This window comes from Papaver somniferum, unplaced genomic scaffold (assembly GCF_003573695.1).
Source record: "Papaver somniferum cultivar HN1 unplaced genomic scaffold, ASM357369v1 unplaced-scaffold_21, whole genome shotgun sequence".
Classification (NCBI taxonomy): domain Eukaryota; kingdom Viridiplantae; phylum Streptophyta; class Magnoliopsida; order Ranunculales; family Papaveraceae; genus Papaver; species Papaver somniferum.
The window spans coordinates 5,084,640-5,102,166 of NW_020631041.1; the positions used below are offsets into that span (position 1 = coordinate 5,084,640).

The 17,527-nt window shown below is 39.1% G+C and overlaps 2 long non-coding RNA genes across 5 annotated transcripts; one reads left to right on the top strand and one right to left on the bottom strand.

Moving 5' to 3' along the window:
- Positions 1–2,439: 2,439 nt before the first annotated feature.
- LOC113340077 lies at positions 2,440–7,087 on the top strand. 4 transcript variants are annotated; one of them, XR_003355301.1, is made up of 3 exons: positions 2,440–4,929; positions 5,034–5,357; positions 6,283–7,087. It is a non-coding gene; the product is annotated as an uncharacterized LOC113340077 (long non-coding RNA). The 4 variants fall into 4 exon arrangements; XR_003355302.1 differs by having other exon boundaries at positions 2,440–4,825; positions 6,246–7,087; XR_003355299.1 differs by having other exon boundaries at positions 2,440–4,825.
- Positions 7,088–14,449: 7,362 nt separating this feature from the next.
- LOC113340386 lies at positions 14,450–15,624 on the bottom strand. The gene is made up of 3 exons (XR_003355469.1): positions 15,351–15,624; positions 15,114–15,198; positions 14,450–14,570 (listed from the first exon to the last, which is right to left on the bottom strand). It is a non-coding gene; the product is annotated as an uncharacterized LOC113340386 (long non-coding RNA).
- Between the last annotated feature and the right edge of the window lie 1,903 nt (positions 15,625–17,527).

Sequence of the window (17,527 nt, forward strand, 5' to 3'; positions counted from 1 at the left end):
ATTTGCTCGAGGACTAGCAAATAATAAGTTTGGGGGTATTTGATAGACGCATTTATGTGTCTAATATAGCTCATTTGTATATATTGTTAGTGCTCGATATCGTACTTATTTGGTTATTTTATTTATTTGTAGGTGTTTTTGGAAGAATAAGGCTTTGTGGCGAAATTGGCTAAAAATGCGGCATTTGGACCTCCGTTGATAACGTGCCGGAAGCGCCCCAGAATTGTACCGGAAGTACCCCAAGAATACCCCGGAGGAACCCCGAAAAAAGTGCGGAAAATGTCCCAGAGAAATCACTATACGGACCCTCGATTTTGGATAAGGGGTAACCTAATTACTAAGGGGTGACCTATTTCCAGGCAGCTGCTAAAGGGAGAACAACACAGGATAAGGGCACCCACCTTCTTCACGTTTTGAATTAGAAAATTGGCGGGAAGTTCACTGGCAGATTGATAATCGAATTTTGATGGAGTTTTAACGAGATTCAATCGCTGAAATCAGTTGGGCTGGACTTGGATGGACTAAACAGGCCTAGTACAATCGATTGGAACCAACCAATTGGGCTGGAATACCCGTGAGAAGCAAGGAAAGGGAAAGCAGAGTACGTGTTCTCTGTTGGGTTTTTAGAATATTTTTGAGAGATTTCTGGAGGACTTTGACGCTGGATTAACATGTACATGGTCCTATTCAAGATTATGGAAGAGTTTGGTAGCTATTTTATAGCCAACAGCACGTGAAAAAGCTCAACAGAAGCGATTATCGTTTCAACTACATGAGAAGAAGAAAAAGAATAATCGCATATTTAGTCGAGATTTATGGATCTGTTGGGCTATATAAGTGTTGGTTTACATCAAAGAAAAGTTTAGAAACCCTTAGGAGAGAGTTTAGAGTCCAGGAGAGCCGAGGAGAAGCGATTACAGAGAGTTATTGTTGCTGTTGCTGCTGCTGTTCGAGGAGGAAGAAGAAGAGGAAGAACAGACCTGCTAAGGCAGTCGTTCTTCATCAGTCTTAAAACCAGAAACGAGTGTCGTTCTTATCCAGCAGTTAAGGCTTATCGTTTATAACAGTCTCAAAAACACTTACCATTTTGTAACAGTGACGCTGTAACACTTTTACAACGTTGCTAATTCCTATTTCATCATATAATCATCAATAAAAACACCTAATTTAGCCATGAATTTATCTTGTGAGTGTGTTTTTGGGATGAGGAGCTAAACCCCTTAGCCAAGGCAACGGAGGAAGCCATTGGTCCTTATTTATGGTATAATTCTAACTTTATTATTTATTTGCAATATTATTACATGATTATTTGCATGGAATTTTTATTGGAAAATTGATTTTTATTGAATAATTGTGATTCATTTTGATGGAGCATGCTTAGTTTAAGACTCTTGATGTTTCATGCTTGGTGTTTACATTTATTACTTCAAAAATCTACAAAAGGCATAATATTAGAATCACTCTAAAAGAAAAATTGCATGAATATTAATTATTAGAATTTATCAAATAATGGATCAATGGTGGAATCCAAGTCTTGGTGTTTTTTTCTCTAAAGGTTTGAACTATTTTATTTATTTGCATGTTTAATTTAAATCTAGAAAAATTGTTTTCTTCACAAGTCTGAAAAGAACCCAGTTTTTACCACAACTACAACATCATTTGAAAACCCATCAACAAGCAAGGTCTGGTATACTGCGCGAGGTGCGAAACCCTAACTTCTGCAAGTTAGTAAGGACAATTGATGGAATTCTATGTGTTGACACAGAGTTCTTTTAAGTTCATTGTCAGAGAGCGGCATACTTTTCTGATTTGAATACCTTATGCAAAGACCTTATCCTTGATACTTGGAGATTCATGCTACTCTGCTGCGAGTGAACACAAATCGTCATGTCATATCAACATTAAGAGTTCAGACGGAGAACATAGCATAGAAGTCATTCAAAGGAACTTATATTAAGTGAATATAGGCGAGGCGCCAAAATTTACAGAACAACTGAGATGGTTGCTACATTCGCCAGTCTGGATAAATTTTATGTAAATATATTGAATGGCTCAATAAATATGTCGGTGGAGAGGTTAACACTCACGGCACCGTTTTCTAGCAGAGTGACGTCACATCAAATGCAAGGTTTTACGATTTTAACCCTAAGCTATAAACCACCATTAACACAGGGGTACACAAAATAATTACAATAAGATATGCACCCAGAGAGCCAAGTCTAAAATGAAGTTCAAAATGAAACCTAACTCAGTTACTCAAATAATTTTTTTTTTAAAATAGTTTCAACCCAGATCACGACTCAGACGTCACGAAAATAAGAATAAACCCCTGACCACTATCGGGTCAGATTACAGTCGCGAGTCAGATCCAAATGTTAGTGATTAAGAAGGAGAATAAAATGCCAACGCAACAGAGCCAAACGCACCCTAAAACTTATTTACAAATGTGGGATTTTTGTTGTAATAAACGCTGTAGTGTGTCTCCCTTTTATTACGAAATCAAATCAGAGATAAAATTCATAAAAACCCTAAGTTTAGAAACATCATCTGTTGAATTTTGGGATTTTTTTCATCTATCAGTCAATGGATGGAATTTGTGAGGAAGCTCTTCATTTTAATTCTCTAACTGAAGATTTGTTGATTGAAATTCTATTATGGCTACCTGTAATTTCCCTTTTACGATTCAAGGCTGTCTGCAAGTTATGGCGATCGATTATTCAAAGCTCAGATTTCATCCATTGACACGCCACTTTCGAAAGCTCCACAAGTAAGTTGGTTAATTTCATCTTTCAATATCGTCCTAAACATATTAATAGTTGGGATTACAAACCGTATTTTTTCGTGTTATCTTCGAATCGTGGTAGTGGTGACAGCCAAGAAGATTATGAGCAATGGAGTTACAAAAATTTGGGTATCTCACCGCATTTAAGTGACGAGGATGAGTATGAAATGTATGCTAGTTACCCTCCTCAAGCAAATATTGTGGGTTCTTGTCATGGCATCATTTGTATACATGATCCTCATCTTAGGGATATTATCCTTTGGAACCCTGCAACTAAGAAATTTAGATGTCTACCTAAATCATTACCCCTCCTAGATGAATTTGGAGTACTAAAGTCAGAGTTTGTTTTGTTTGGCTTCGACTGCGAAACGCATAATTACAAGGTCTTACAAATCACTTTTTTTGAAATCAACAATGAATTTGACATCACACCACCAAACAGGATTCAGATTAATATATAGCTTACGGTCAGATTCTTGGAGATGGTGTATGGATGCCAATTTGTATGGTCACTCTTATAAAGCCAATACTCAAAATCAAGGTCGATATCATAATGGTAGTTATTATTTCGTAGGAAATAATTTTATCAGAAAACAAAGGACTAGGATTACTGATTCTGTCCCATATTGGTATGGTGATCCAGAGGCAGTGCTTCTCTCCTTCAATTTCAGCAGAGAAAGTTTCAGGATGATACCTGGTCCATGCGAAAACTTTGTTTTAGATGTCATAGGAGGTGACCAGGGAAAGATTGTGTGCATTAAAGTTGAACATTCTAGTGATGTATGTGAAATGTGTGCTTTGAATGATTGTGATTACAGTAATGGTGCTACAAATGCGGATAATAACGAGTACTCATGGAGCAAACTACTTACGTTCACTATAAATCATCCTTACAGTGGCTATGGTACTAAGGCCCTTACGAAAAATGGAGTGTTTGGTTTTCTATCATTCTATGTGATATTGGAGGTGGTCTGCTGTTTATCAACTTTCTTACAGAGGAAATAAAGGATATTGAAATTATTGACGCCCCTTTGGAAGGTCTGGGTGATGTGTTTAGAGCCGATGTTTACAAGGAGAGCTTAGTCTCAATCGATAGTGCAGTGCCCAGCATCAGCAGAAGCAGTTACTAGAAATGAAATCGGTTTCGACACCATTCACAACTTTGGCATGCATACATGGTTGGGTTTGTCATCCTGCTCCAGAGTAGCTGCTTAATATTTATTATTTTACTATTTATCCAAGTGAATGATTTCCATATAATGTCCTACAACATATATTTTCAAGTATTATGGAATTCTTGGGGCTTTTAACATACTTGGTACCTCTAAACTACAGTTTGTTGATTCGTCTTATTTGATTGCGGTCATTTATTTGTACAGTGAGATCCTGGTGTTTGTCTTTTTAACCTGCGTATTTCCAAATTAGATATGATTTTCAATGCAATTGTAAATCTTTACTGTTTCCGGAATGTTGCCTTGGTAATTTCACCTAGGAATACCGAGCTTCCGTTGAAACCTGGTTGCAGGGATGGTTGGAAAGTTTCAGAGGAGAAGATCGAAAGCTAGCTTCAAGACTGCCTGTTGAAAAAGATTTCTTTTGGATCTTCTTCTTTGACATCAAAAAGGTTGCTCGAGGTAAGTAGTCCCTATTGTAGACAGAGTGGAACTTACCTTTTTTCTTACAGGAAGGAGTTGGTCCTGTTCCTCCACCTTCTTCTCTCATGAACGCTGGGGTCCTGTGGATATCTACCATGGGGAAGGAAAGTCTGTCGTACAAAGTATGTTTCTCGAACAAGGTGAAGGTGGAGAAATACAAACTTCTGAGAAGCCAACTTATTTTGTTCAGGAATACCTCTTACAGCAGGTTGTGTCGGTACTTCCATTTACGAGCCAGGAGGGAAAGAAGTCGTGTCTATGCGTGTCCTTGTGAAATATTGAGAAGAAGCCTTTGAAGGTCAAAATATGATGTCAGCAGTATGACTGGTGCATCTAATCAAGATTAATGTAGATATAAAGAGAGAAGACGAAATCTTGGAAATATAAGGTTTGTTTTGTGAGCTTTGGAAGCAGAAAAGAGTATTTTTGAGTATTGTGTGTTTCATGCTTAAGCATTAGGTGGAACTGTATGTTTATTACAAAATACAATTGGTAAGCAGTTGAGATGAGTTCTAATATGAGTCTCATGTTGTGAATGATACTTAGTTACTTACTTCTGTTGTCTGGAAGAGATGCTTAATACTCACACCCCACAGGAAACACGGCTAACGTACATGATCCCTGGTGTTCTGGATCTCCAGGAAAACAATTGGGCCCATCCAGGACATAAGGTGAAAGATAAGACAACTCCGTTGTTCGGCGGCTGAGGTTCTTGCACGCCTCTGTAGGTGCAAGTACTACCACAAATACGAGAATCCTGTTGCAGAATGATACGGCTCGATGAGTTGACAAAGTTTCCACCATTTCTGATACGATGTTAATTCGGAAAATAGATGTTGCTGGATTTAATAATGGCGGCTTGGAGTTCCTTTTTTCATTAGCGGCAACAGGGGATTTGTTCCAGAGCTACCTATCTACATGTGAGTTTTTTATTTAATATTCGTCTTTTTCATTATGGTGAACAAATTTTGTGCTCTGGTGATTTTGTAGAATGTCTACTAACATAACTAAGTGCTCGTGGTATGGTGTACACTTATGACTTTTAACATTCTTCTACACAATTCTGTTAGACATTGTTGTAGTTCTGCTTTACGATTACGCTATTAGCCTGCATTTGAATATGCGATATGTGATCTGATGCAGTTGAATTGATTAAAATCTAAAACTCCCCCCCCCCCCGCCCCTCTTACATTCGATTTTGGCGTTGCCACTGATTAGACACGCTTCAGATGAGGTTGAAGTTAGTTTTGGACGGAGAACACCCCACTAAAACACCCCTAATTTTATCTGATTCTTTATCTGATTCTTTTCATACTTTGTTTTCTGTTTGTTTTGATTTGTTTTATCTTTCTTCTAGGGTCCAGAGGATAGAGTGATAATAATGACTAATGGTTTAGTTTTAGTGATATCTGCTTTTAGACCCCAGTATTCCATACCTGTTTTTTAGAGCTCAGTAATTCTCGACCCTTGTATGAATAAAAGATGTAGTATTAGTGAGTACCATTAGTCTGCATGCCAGGAGTTTTGTTGTGCGGTTCCACTGTAGGTCACCATCACGAATACATTAAGCTACTGGGAGTTCTTAAGAGGTGTCCCCTTCATAAAACGAGTTAATTAGTGAAAAGCACTGTTAAATATATTGGAAAAGGAAATTTTGTTACGATTTTTGGATGCAGAGCTGTGTTTTCGTGTTCTATTTTTACAGTTTGGGTACATATTGATGTTTATATTAAAGGGAGAATTGAAAAGATGGAAGGCATGTCTGTGCATTTAATATCGACTTATAGATCCCTCATTTTCTCTTATAGAGTGGCAAGTGGCAATTCATCATCTCTTTTCTCATAGGTACATCTCGGGCCTCCTCCTCCTCCTGGTCTCATGAAGGCTGGGGTTCCGTGGATGTCCACGAGGAAGGGAAATCTGCCATATAAAGAACGTTTTGAGAAAGTTAGAATTATATCGAACAAGCTGGGTGCGGAGAAATTCTGTATTCTGAGAACCAAGCTTATTGATTCGGTGATCACACCTCGTCCATCTTACAAGGCATTATGTCTCTGATGTTCATCAAAGCTGTGACGGAGCGAGCAGTTTGTCCTTTGTATGCTTTTGGATAATTGACAGGCAACTAATAAATCAACAGGCGGGAAAGACCAGGCAGCAGGTTATGACTGGTGCTTCTAACCAAGATTTGGAAGTACGGCATACAAAGACAGAAGGAGAAATCTTGGAGATATAAGATTCATTTTTGAGCTCTCAAAGCAGAGAAGAGGTGTTCTGACGGTTTTTTGTTTCATTCTTAAGCTGTACACAGTTGGTAAGCAGTTGGATGAGTTCTCCAGCAGTTCATGTATTATGAATGATGTTAACTTGGATGGTCTGACAGACATGCTGGCAACACATCCCCAAATGGAAACACGCGATACACTGGATCTTCGAGCTAAGAATTGGGTCAAGACAGGGCCATCAATGAATTAATTCGTCCACAACAATATGATGGAGATTGGGGAAAATGAAAATAATCCCATTTGCAGAGGTTGCTTGTCTTTAATGGCAACAAGTGATCAATCTTAGATGCTAACTGTGGCTGTCAACAAACTTTTTTTTTGTTTACTGTTTTTTCAGTTACGATGAAGAGTTTTCTTCTTGGATATACCAAGTGTGGTTTTGGTTGGATGTGTACTTGGGAAGCTGATATTGGTTGTGTTAGAGATCAATCAAAATTCTGACACTAAACTTAGGAAACATGAATCTCACAGAAAGGTAAAGACAGCTAGAAGACTACAAACTCGATCTAAAAAATCACCAAATTCTTTAGCCAAGTCGGTGTGCTTCTTTATTCCTATCTCAAACCTAGTTACTTAATACTGCCCATCAGTAAACCTCCAACAAGACCCACATACTACAAAAAAAAAATTCCTGTCATAAAAAGCCCTAAATCTTGAGACCAACGACATCAGTGGAGCAATTATGACCTTTCAGCGGAGACTGAGAATGAGGAAGCCTTTGGAGATCTCCTTTTCGGATGGTAACTTGTATCTCAAACAGCAGTTCGTCACCTCTACTGTTAAATAGGCATTTCAACCATGGTTTTACTCCAAGTAACTGTCTTAGAAACTCCGAAGCCTTGGTGGCGTTAATCATTCCTTGAACAATTAATCCCTGTTGATCAAATCGGCCATAACTGCTCGAAGAGGACGTCCGTGTTGCGAAAGTAGTCTACAGTGGAAAGTTGAGAGAAAACACCATGATTATCCCATTCATGGGTCCAATATCTCCACACTGAGGTCTTCCTGTCAACTTCCTTTGGACCATTACCACTTGGGACAAAATAAGCATCTAACCAATCATTGTACAGTTTATTGACTAGTACTCTTTCATTCAGCAACTGCAAAACGAAATAATTTATCATCATTCACAACACTGAACATTAATTAAAATATAATCTTTGTGTTGTAACTTGTAAGAAATATTCGAAAGCTGATAAAACTAGCTAGCTTGATCAAACTAAACTCCTTGCAATTAAATGTACGTCTAAAGAATTCTCAAAAGCATATATAATAAACATAAGAATCAATTAAAATCGACAAGAATTCTTGAAAGCAAAAAAATTCTTTTTAGTTAAAAGAAAGAAACCAGGAGAAGGAAACAAAAAAACCATGAAAAGACTTTTGGTGACTAATTAAAGAGTAAAAGACTGGCATAATAAAAAAATTGAAACTTAAGAAGAACCTATAAAATTTAAGAACATATATACCTTGGCTAATTCGATACCTTTGCGTGGACTAGGAGGAGCAGGCTTTGGGTTTCTACCAAAATTCGGCCAAAGGCCATGTATTGTAAACATATTAGGCAAGTCCTCTTTCCATTTTTTGTCACATTTTTTGTTATAAGATGGAAAGTTGCATAGCGATTTAGAAAATTGGAGAACTAAACTGAAATTTGTGAAACCTGCAGTAGGAGCAGGAGCTGCATTTGTCCCATTTTCATTATTGCTGAACTGTGCTGAATTGGATGATGAGTTAGAGAGCGATGGACTGGAGAGTGAATGTAGTGATGATGAAGAGGGTGAGACGGTGATCAAAGCTAGAATAAGAAGAAGAAATATTGAAGGCTTCATTTTGTGATAATAGAGTAAGCTATAGAAGAACATATGAGATTTCAAGGTGAGTGAATTTCTTCTTGGGATGGCCTGGTATTTATAATATTTGAGAGGATCATAGGGTGTACACAAGTGCAAAATAAACATGCATTTTTGAACCGTCAAATCATTGAATTATAGAGATGTAATAACTAGACGCGAAATCGGACTATTCAAAACTATATATACTCACAGTGTTGTTTTCTAGGGTTGGTTACTTCGTCCGGACTATTTTTCATAAAGTTTTTCCTCTTTTTTCGTTATCTCCACATGGGCTTGTCGGGACAGCTGTCTCTTTTCTTGCCCGATGATTTACTTATTCCGCGAGTTACTTTTTCGTCCAAGCTAGTTGATCTCGCCCATCGTTACTTCATGATTGGTATCTTGTGGGATACTTCATTGTTTCTTCGTGGCTCATATTCTCCTAACGAGTTACTTCGTCTTGAGGTGTTATCTCGTACTGGACTTTCACTTCGTTGTTCAGCTAATAATGGTGATTCTGACTTGATTTGACAAGTCCCTGACGAAGATTCTCGAGGCTCGGTACAAGATATTTTGGCTGGATTCCCGCGTCTTCCATATGTCCACGTGGAGGTTCGTATTTTGGTATCCACCCAATTGTTGATTTTTGGTTTGATTCTTGTTTTGAATTTTAATCAGTGAGTAGACACTAGCATTTCGTGTAAGCTTATACGGCTACATTTGAATAAATGACCTTTACAAGAACTAGAAGTCATCAAATTAGATACTAGATAATTATCACCTTTCCAAGTTGAATACGTGGGATAGGATGTTGGTCATTGTATCGGAAATGACTCGATGTGTAGGTACACGAAATAGGATTGCCACGTGTCGTACAAAACAGGGACGAAGAATCTCAGTCAAAGATCCCTGTCAGTGACTTGTCAAATCAAGTCAGGGTCGAACGGCGAAGCATAAACTTACACGGGAGATGGCATTTCACAATGAATCAAGTTAGAGTAACCACCAAGATATTAAGAGCGAAGTCACTAAAGGATAAGGTAATATTACTTGGAAGAAAAGACAAGCCGCGAGGTAAGAACATTGGAGAGCACGAAAGAAGACAGGTGTCCCGGCAAGGCCATGTGAAGGTAGCGAAATAAGGGGAAGAACTTTATGAAAAATAGTCTGGGCGAAGTATAAAGCAACTTCGTCCTAGCATGGCGAGATAAATGAGCTATACACCATTAGGGTCGGTTGGCCTATAAATAGAGACTCTAGGGCAATGAAGAAGGGGACGGATCTTTTAGCAGAGGTGAGGAGAGTTAGTACCGAGGGTGTGTAACTAGGGTTTCCTTGTATTCGAACTTGTATTCATCATTTGGGGATCATTAATAAAATCTCAGTTCTTCGTATTCATCATGTCTTAGATCTTTGTACTACTGGGTTTCCAGTAGTTATATTTTGGCGTCTAGAAACAGGGAACTTAGATTGGGGATTTATCCTCATCTAAGAGTTATAGAGAAGATGGGGCTGTGGGAGTAAGAAGTCTTGGTATATTACCCCTTTAAGGTATTAGGGTAAGAGTTTAGTTGATATTGAGATTGGGATAGGTTGATGTCTAGAACACCAGATCGGGCGGCACACATGATAGAAACGAGGAGAAGCAAGCGGTTGGAATCCAAAAGAAGAGGAAGATTGGAACGAGGAGGAACATCGGTTGCAGGAGAAAGGAGAGACGTGAACCAGCGGCAGATTGAGGAGACCAACGAAGATGGCTTCAGGGAGGGTTCTGTACACACTTATGATACGAACACCATTGCAGGGAAATAAATGACTCGTGAGAAAATGGAGGAGAATATCGGTAAAGAAGATATGACGTTGGATCAGCTGAGAGAAACGCTCCGCCTTGAACGAAAACTAGACTTGGACTTAACAGAACAACATGCACGGTTGGTGAGACACAATGCCAGGTTGATGCAACAAAATAATCAACTTAGCGAGGATACAACGGCTGAGGCAATGGACGCGGAAGGAAACACGATATCTTCAGGAGAGGAAGAACTATGACAGGGGAGATATGGTCACGAGGACGACGGAGGAGGGCAAAGAAGGAGACGACGCAGAGATGGTAGCGAAGAGCATTGTAAATAACACAATGGGAAGACCAAAGGCGGAGATACGAAGAAGAACAAAGGAAGGAGGACAAAAGGCGATGCCAGATGAATCTTATACGAGAGGACAAACAAAGACAAAGACCCGGGGAAGGAAGGCTTTGCGTAATGAGAGGTTATCATCACGAAGAGAATGGAGGAAACCTGAGTCAAGAAGTCTTGAATGAACTGAGAGACACGAGGACGTTGATAAAAACTCGCGAAGAGGTGGAAGGGTGCCGTTAGCGGAATCAATAGAAGAAGCCAACAAGTCTCCATTTACCTATGAGATCATGTAGGCGGACATCCCAGAGAAATGTGTGATGCCGACGCTCCCGAGCATATTCAGTGGATCGGAAAATGTTATGCAACACTTGAAACAATATACTCTTTCGCTGATGCAGTGCGGGCGAAATGATGCGCTGGGTTTTCGATATTTCCCTGCGAGCTTAGCAGGAGAGGCATTGGCTTGGTTCGACGGACTACCAGAAAGATCGATTTTATCATTCAAATATTGGAGAGGATATTCTTGACCACTTACATAAGCAACAATTTGCTGAGTCCAGGGATGATACTCTATTCAACCTAAGAAGGAGACTTACAGAAAGCTTGCGAGTATTAGTTACGAGGTGGAGAACAGTTTGCAGCGAGTTAGCAGGGAGAGTTGATGAGATGACTTTATCTTAGCCTTCGTAAACGCCCTGATATCGACTAACATGTTGTATACTCAAATATTCATCATTCGGAACTCTTTGGAAATGAACGAGTTGAGGGAATATCAGGAAGAATATATAGCATTGGAGGAAAAGCAGAGGCAGGTCAGCGAAATGACGCCGATCCCGACGAAGGAGGGGAATTCAAGGCTATTATCGAGACCAGTGCATACCGTGGAGAATGAACCGAAATACGAAAAAGGGGAACCCTCTGCTCCAGTCCCGTCAAAGCTTGTAGCGGTGTCAAGCGGAGACCAAGAATGGATCGATAAACAGAGATACGAGGAGTCAAGACGAAGAAACTATGAGACACGAAGTTACAATGCGGGGTATCAACAAAGGAATCATCAGGGACCCATATTTGGAGAGCGGATACCGAATACGCAAACTTTTGAAGACCTGAAGCTTCCTCGACTAACCACAACCGTGGAGAAGGTATGGGAGGCCATAGTATTAACAGAGGAAATACCACCACCGCCAAATCTCGGAAAAGAACCTCCACCAGGGTCCCGTAGTCATGAAATCTGTAAGTATCATCGTTTCCATGGGTATCAAACAGGTGATTTCCGGAATGTTCGACGAATCATACTTCGCCTAATAGACCAAGGGAAACTTGCGCATTTCCTAGAAAATTATGCGCCGCCACCACCACCTCCACGTCGTGACGCTCAACCGATATACTGAATCGAAATAGATCGAGGAGCACAGAAGTTGAATTGTAATTCGATAATACATGCGGCAAAAAGTCTCCGGGATTTTTACGATAACGTTCTCAAGAGAGTCCATAAGAGGTACTTCGAAAGAAACATATCCAGTATCATGACGAAGGAGCCACTGGAGGAATGAAAGAAGACAGAAATAACATTCTCGACGAAGGATGCGCAAGAAGGGGAAACCTCGCACACGAATCCTTTGGTGATAACCTTGAATTTTGGAAAGTACTCCAGGTGGGAAGAAGACCCTGCTGAGAAAAGGAAGGTCTGGCGATAGACAGGATCTTGGTGGATACCGGGAGTTCTTTCGATATTATTTTTTATCATACCTTCAGAACCATGGGGTTACAAATATTCATATCTCGTGCCATCAACATATAACATATATGGGTTCAATGGAATTTCGTCAAAGCTTAAAAGGGAGCTGATTGTGAAGATTTTTGCTGGCGTGTTAGAGACAAAGGTCACGGTCTGTGTGATAGATATAGATTCACCCTATAACGCCCTCATAGGCCAGCCCTGGATACACGGGATAAAAGGGGTTGCATCGACATACCATCAAGCACTACAGTTTCCAATGACAAGCGGAATAGGCGAAATAAAGGGAGATTTGAAGGATGCCAGAAATTGTGTAACAAAGGACGTTCATAACTACGAAGAGAAATTAAGGAGAAAAGTAGAACAAAAGAGAAATGCAGGCGAAGAAGATAAGAGTTGCAGTACCCCTACGACAACTCCATTTCATGCATTGTGGAACGGGGGTATTGTAGAAAGTCCAAGTTTTTCTACAATGGATGAAAAGTGTTGTAAAGGGTGATGTGATTCATGGTTCGACAATAGTTTGTCAATGTTGTGATTCTCTTTCGATTTTTTTGATAACCTAACACAACTCTTGCTTGTATTGTAGAACAATCGTGGCAACATAAGTAGTATATCGTAGAAACATATACAACAACAATTACCAGTATTATGAATAATACTTGCACAACACTTGTATGAATTGTCGAACTATCCTGGACAGCACCTGGTTATGTCGTAAAGACATTTTTCACAACCTTTGGTATGTGTAGTTGAAATATGGAATACAACTCTTATTAGAAGTTGTGTGCATAAAACTATTTTGAAAAAAAAAATTATAGCTGAAACCGAATTGCATGAATTGCCGAAAGTATTTCACATTCACATTAACATGCCAGTGTAGCACATTTACATTCATTCAAGTTAACTTACCACTCCAATTGCATTACCTAGCTAACTTCAAATCACCTTGTATGAAAGTGTGTTGCGCAACGAAAGAAAATAAAATGATAGATTCTTTGAACATGACTAAAAATATCATATAAATCGTAAAACACAGATATTGGCCTTCCCTACAAATATGACAGTAGCATACACGTTCCAGTATGGTAGTCTGGGTTACATTGCTAAATGGAAATGATCCATTTTTGCTGCACACTCTCTTCTTGGTAAACCTAACACCGATTATGAGAAACATAGTGGTAGATGATACCGTAGAGGCACTGGCTTATACATGAAGTGTCGTAGTTCTCAACGAAAGCCTACAGGAGAAGAGTGTCATTTAGCAATACAAAGTAACAGTCAAAATTTTATAATACAAAGTAACAGTCAACCTAAGAGTGTCATTTAACAATACCTTACACTGAAACTAACCTTTCCAAGTCCTAGAGAGGGTTCACCGTTAGGTTGTGGACGGGGGATGAAAATATTCATCAATGTACCTACAATCGCAAAATGTACGAGTTAGAAACAAATTATTCTGAAGGTCCAAAAGTGTAAACTAGTGGTTTAATTGGGGCGTGAAATCAAATATTTCCAAAGGCTGCGAAACACAAAAAAAACAAAAGCTCGAATATAAGAAACAAAGACATTAACTTACCAAATTTTCCACCTTCTACACTCATATCTTCCAAAATATCTTCATACTCTTCATCATCTTTAAGCTCATCTGCAGTAACCACCTCTGTCAGGCATACGACCTTGGTAGCAATGCCACCTCCATTACCACCACCTAGACCACCTCCGGTTTGGAACAATTGCCTCTGTCAAAGAAAACAAGAAAACTCATCCCCTGCTGTCCACTGCACTACACAACCACCATTCCAGACATCCTCCTCAAAGCATTAATTGCATCAACATCTGCATCTTGACAACCTAGCCATGGTAGCAGCATCACAGTCACAGCACCAATATCCTAAGCCATTCTCCTCAAATCTATCAGCTGAATCCATCTGAGCCTTAACTGCAGTCCATTCATGTGCTACTGCAACAGCTCAACACCACCAGTTTCATGAGACATACATTTCCTTCTTCACAGCCATCATACCAACATTCCCCATTACCATTTCACATCACTCCATTCATCTTGCTTCCAAATGTCCTAACATACAACTAGGTTCGCAGGCCATTCATTGTATTGCGGCATCTTCATCACCAACTGCAATCCCATTTTTATCTCAAGACTCAGTTTCAGCCATATTCATTTCAACTAAGAAAAAATACAATAAAGATAAGCTGTAACTAATTCCATACTCAAGTAGCCAAAATTGAGATGAACAGCCAACGAGAATAGCAATATCAAGATTATGAAATTTTTTACTTGAATAGACTAACAAGTCACCTAGATATCATTCAGAAATGTGTAAGAGATTGCCTACATTGTAATAAGTGAAACAGATAGAGGTATAAAAGATGTCAACATCTTGAAATTTAGAAAGAAAGAGGAAGAACAAATCAAGGGTGTCATTTGCCCACACAAACTGTTACATATTAGCTTGCAATGGTAAACAAGCCAATACATCGTATCTAAGCCAAATCAACCGTCCCATAGAATATAGACATTTCATTTTAAGTAAAAGCAACTGCATTGGAGGGCAAAACTCCAATGCCCAGGGTTCAGAAATCATCATATTATTTAAAAAGCTCGGCTTCTAATGACATCAAGATCCATCTCAGTAGGATCAGTTGCTTGCACCTCTACCTGAATTCCGTCAAGCTCTCTCTTGAAACTCTCCTATGAACTCGCGTAAATCATCTTGGTCCTCACCCTTGTGGTATCATGAGACCTTCAAAACACAATAATGAGACAAAGGTTACTCACAGTTCTAACCCTGACCAGAATTCCTATCAGACAACAAAATCGCATATATTCCCGTTTAAAAATCGCATAAATAATAAAAAATACGGAAATACGTATGCTGACGCACAACTTCCAGACCTTAATTTGAGAGAACGGTGAGACGGTGGTCATCAAGATTTTGTCAAGAGATCTTTCGAGCTCTGGGACTTGGATTTGTAAGAAAACAATCCATAAGCATGACGGTACCTGACTATAGACTTTAAGGTGGCCCCTAACTACTCCAATCCCACTGGCATGATGTATCATAGCATCTCGATATTGCTCATACAGTACAACACAACATCTCGATACTTCTCGTACAGTATATCACAGTAGAAAACACACAATTATATAGTTTTAACAAACTTATTCAAATAAAAAACCGTAAAAAAAAAACACGGTGCTTGGAAACACCGTACCCTTCTAACAAACATATCGTGTCCTTCTTGAAGATGCAGGCCAGTGTAAATGCAACTAACGAAAACAAATGTAAAAACATGGTGATTGAAACAAAATCCAAATCGGAAAAAGGAATTAGAAAGAAAGCGTGGAAACAGACCTTAGAGGAGCATAGAGGAGCACAATCGGTACAGTTTGGAGGTTTCTAAGACTTGGGTTTAAAAGCAGGAGTAGATAGAACATAATCTGATGAAAGTACATAATACCTTCAATTTAAAGGGCGTCGCCTTTGTTCGGAGAACCGATAATCACCAAAGTGAGAATGTAGAACACCTAAAAAGACCAGAGAAACAAACAGCTAAAACATAGTTAATTACATGTGAGCTATCTGATAAACAAACAGATAACCGATGATCACCGATGTAATTAGCTATCTTAACACCTAGTCATCCATTAATCATAAAAGACCAAAATGAAAATTTAAACAACCCAAAGGCTCCATGAAAGAAAGACCAAGGACAACTACACAAAGGCTCTCTAAAAAAACAACGATGTTGTCACAATTTACAAAACCGCTTAATATATTAGATACATGTAATTAGCTATCTGAAAATGTTGACCTAAATTGCTTTTTCCTTGTCATCAAATGTCTGCTAGTTCGAATACTTCTACCACCTGGTCCACAATTTAAAAGGTAGTATGAGAAAAGAATTAGGCGCATTGCAGAGAAACGATTAACTAAAAATGGAGATAATAAAGATTTGCAAAGATTAGACTATTCAAGAAAGAATAACCTTTCTCTTTTGGCAATTCTCATAGCTTTCAGCTGACTCGCCAAGCTTCTCCAGAATAATTTGCTTTTGCTTATCCTTCTCTTCAATTTTGTACACAACAAAACGGAAAGTCCTTTTTTACTTCAATTCCAAAAACCTTTGTTTGCAATCATCGTGCCAGTAATCCCCGACGCTGCATTAGCCTAATACAAAAAATTCAATCCACAATTCAAAATCAATACCAATCCACTATACCCACATACCAAAATCAATACGAATCCAAATACAGGACCAACAAGAATCAATACCGAATACAAATTCCAACCTCCTCTCCCATTCTTCTCCATATCTTCCTCTTTCTCTTCCTCCTCTTTGATTTCAAATTCACTTTCCTGCTCATATTCAGAAGAACCAGGTTGCTGTGCTTGTTGTTTCATACTCTCCCATTCTTCTCCTTCGCCCCTGATTACTTTAGTTGTCTTAAAATCCTCCTCTGAGATTCACAGCAAACCCTAATACAATTTCTGCCATTAACGACCATTACCATCTTCATCACTGCCAACATCAACTACCGATCACTTACAGGGTTCGGTTATGGGAATTGGGATGAGGTTCTAGATTGAGAAGAATATTTTGATGAATCGAGAACTTCTAGAGATGGAAGAATTGAGTTATGTGATGAAGATTTGAAGAAAACTTGAGTTAGGGCCGCCGTTGATTGTTACCGAGAAGAAATTTGGTTTTGTGTAACTTGAATCAGTGATGGGGTTGATTAGAATTTGGTTCAGATCTGGATTTGATGAGCTGCTACTATTGACTGTTGCGGATGAGAGAAAGGGGGAGTTAAAGAGAGAGATTGAGAGAAGATGATGAAGAAGAGGGGTCGAGAGAAGAGCAGCGGTGGTGATGGAGCGCCGTCGTCATCTGTGGAGTAGAGGTGTTCTTCAGCGGTGGTGATTGAGAGAAAAACAGATAGGAATTGGGTTCGAGTGGTTGAAGGAGGGTTATGCTTCGGCAAAAAAAGAAAGAAGAAAAGAGTGAATCCGAATGAAAATGATGGACGGTTGAGATTGTATTTGAGATGCTCATACGGATTAAGAAAAG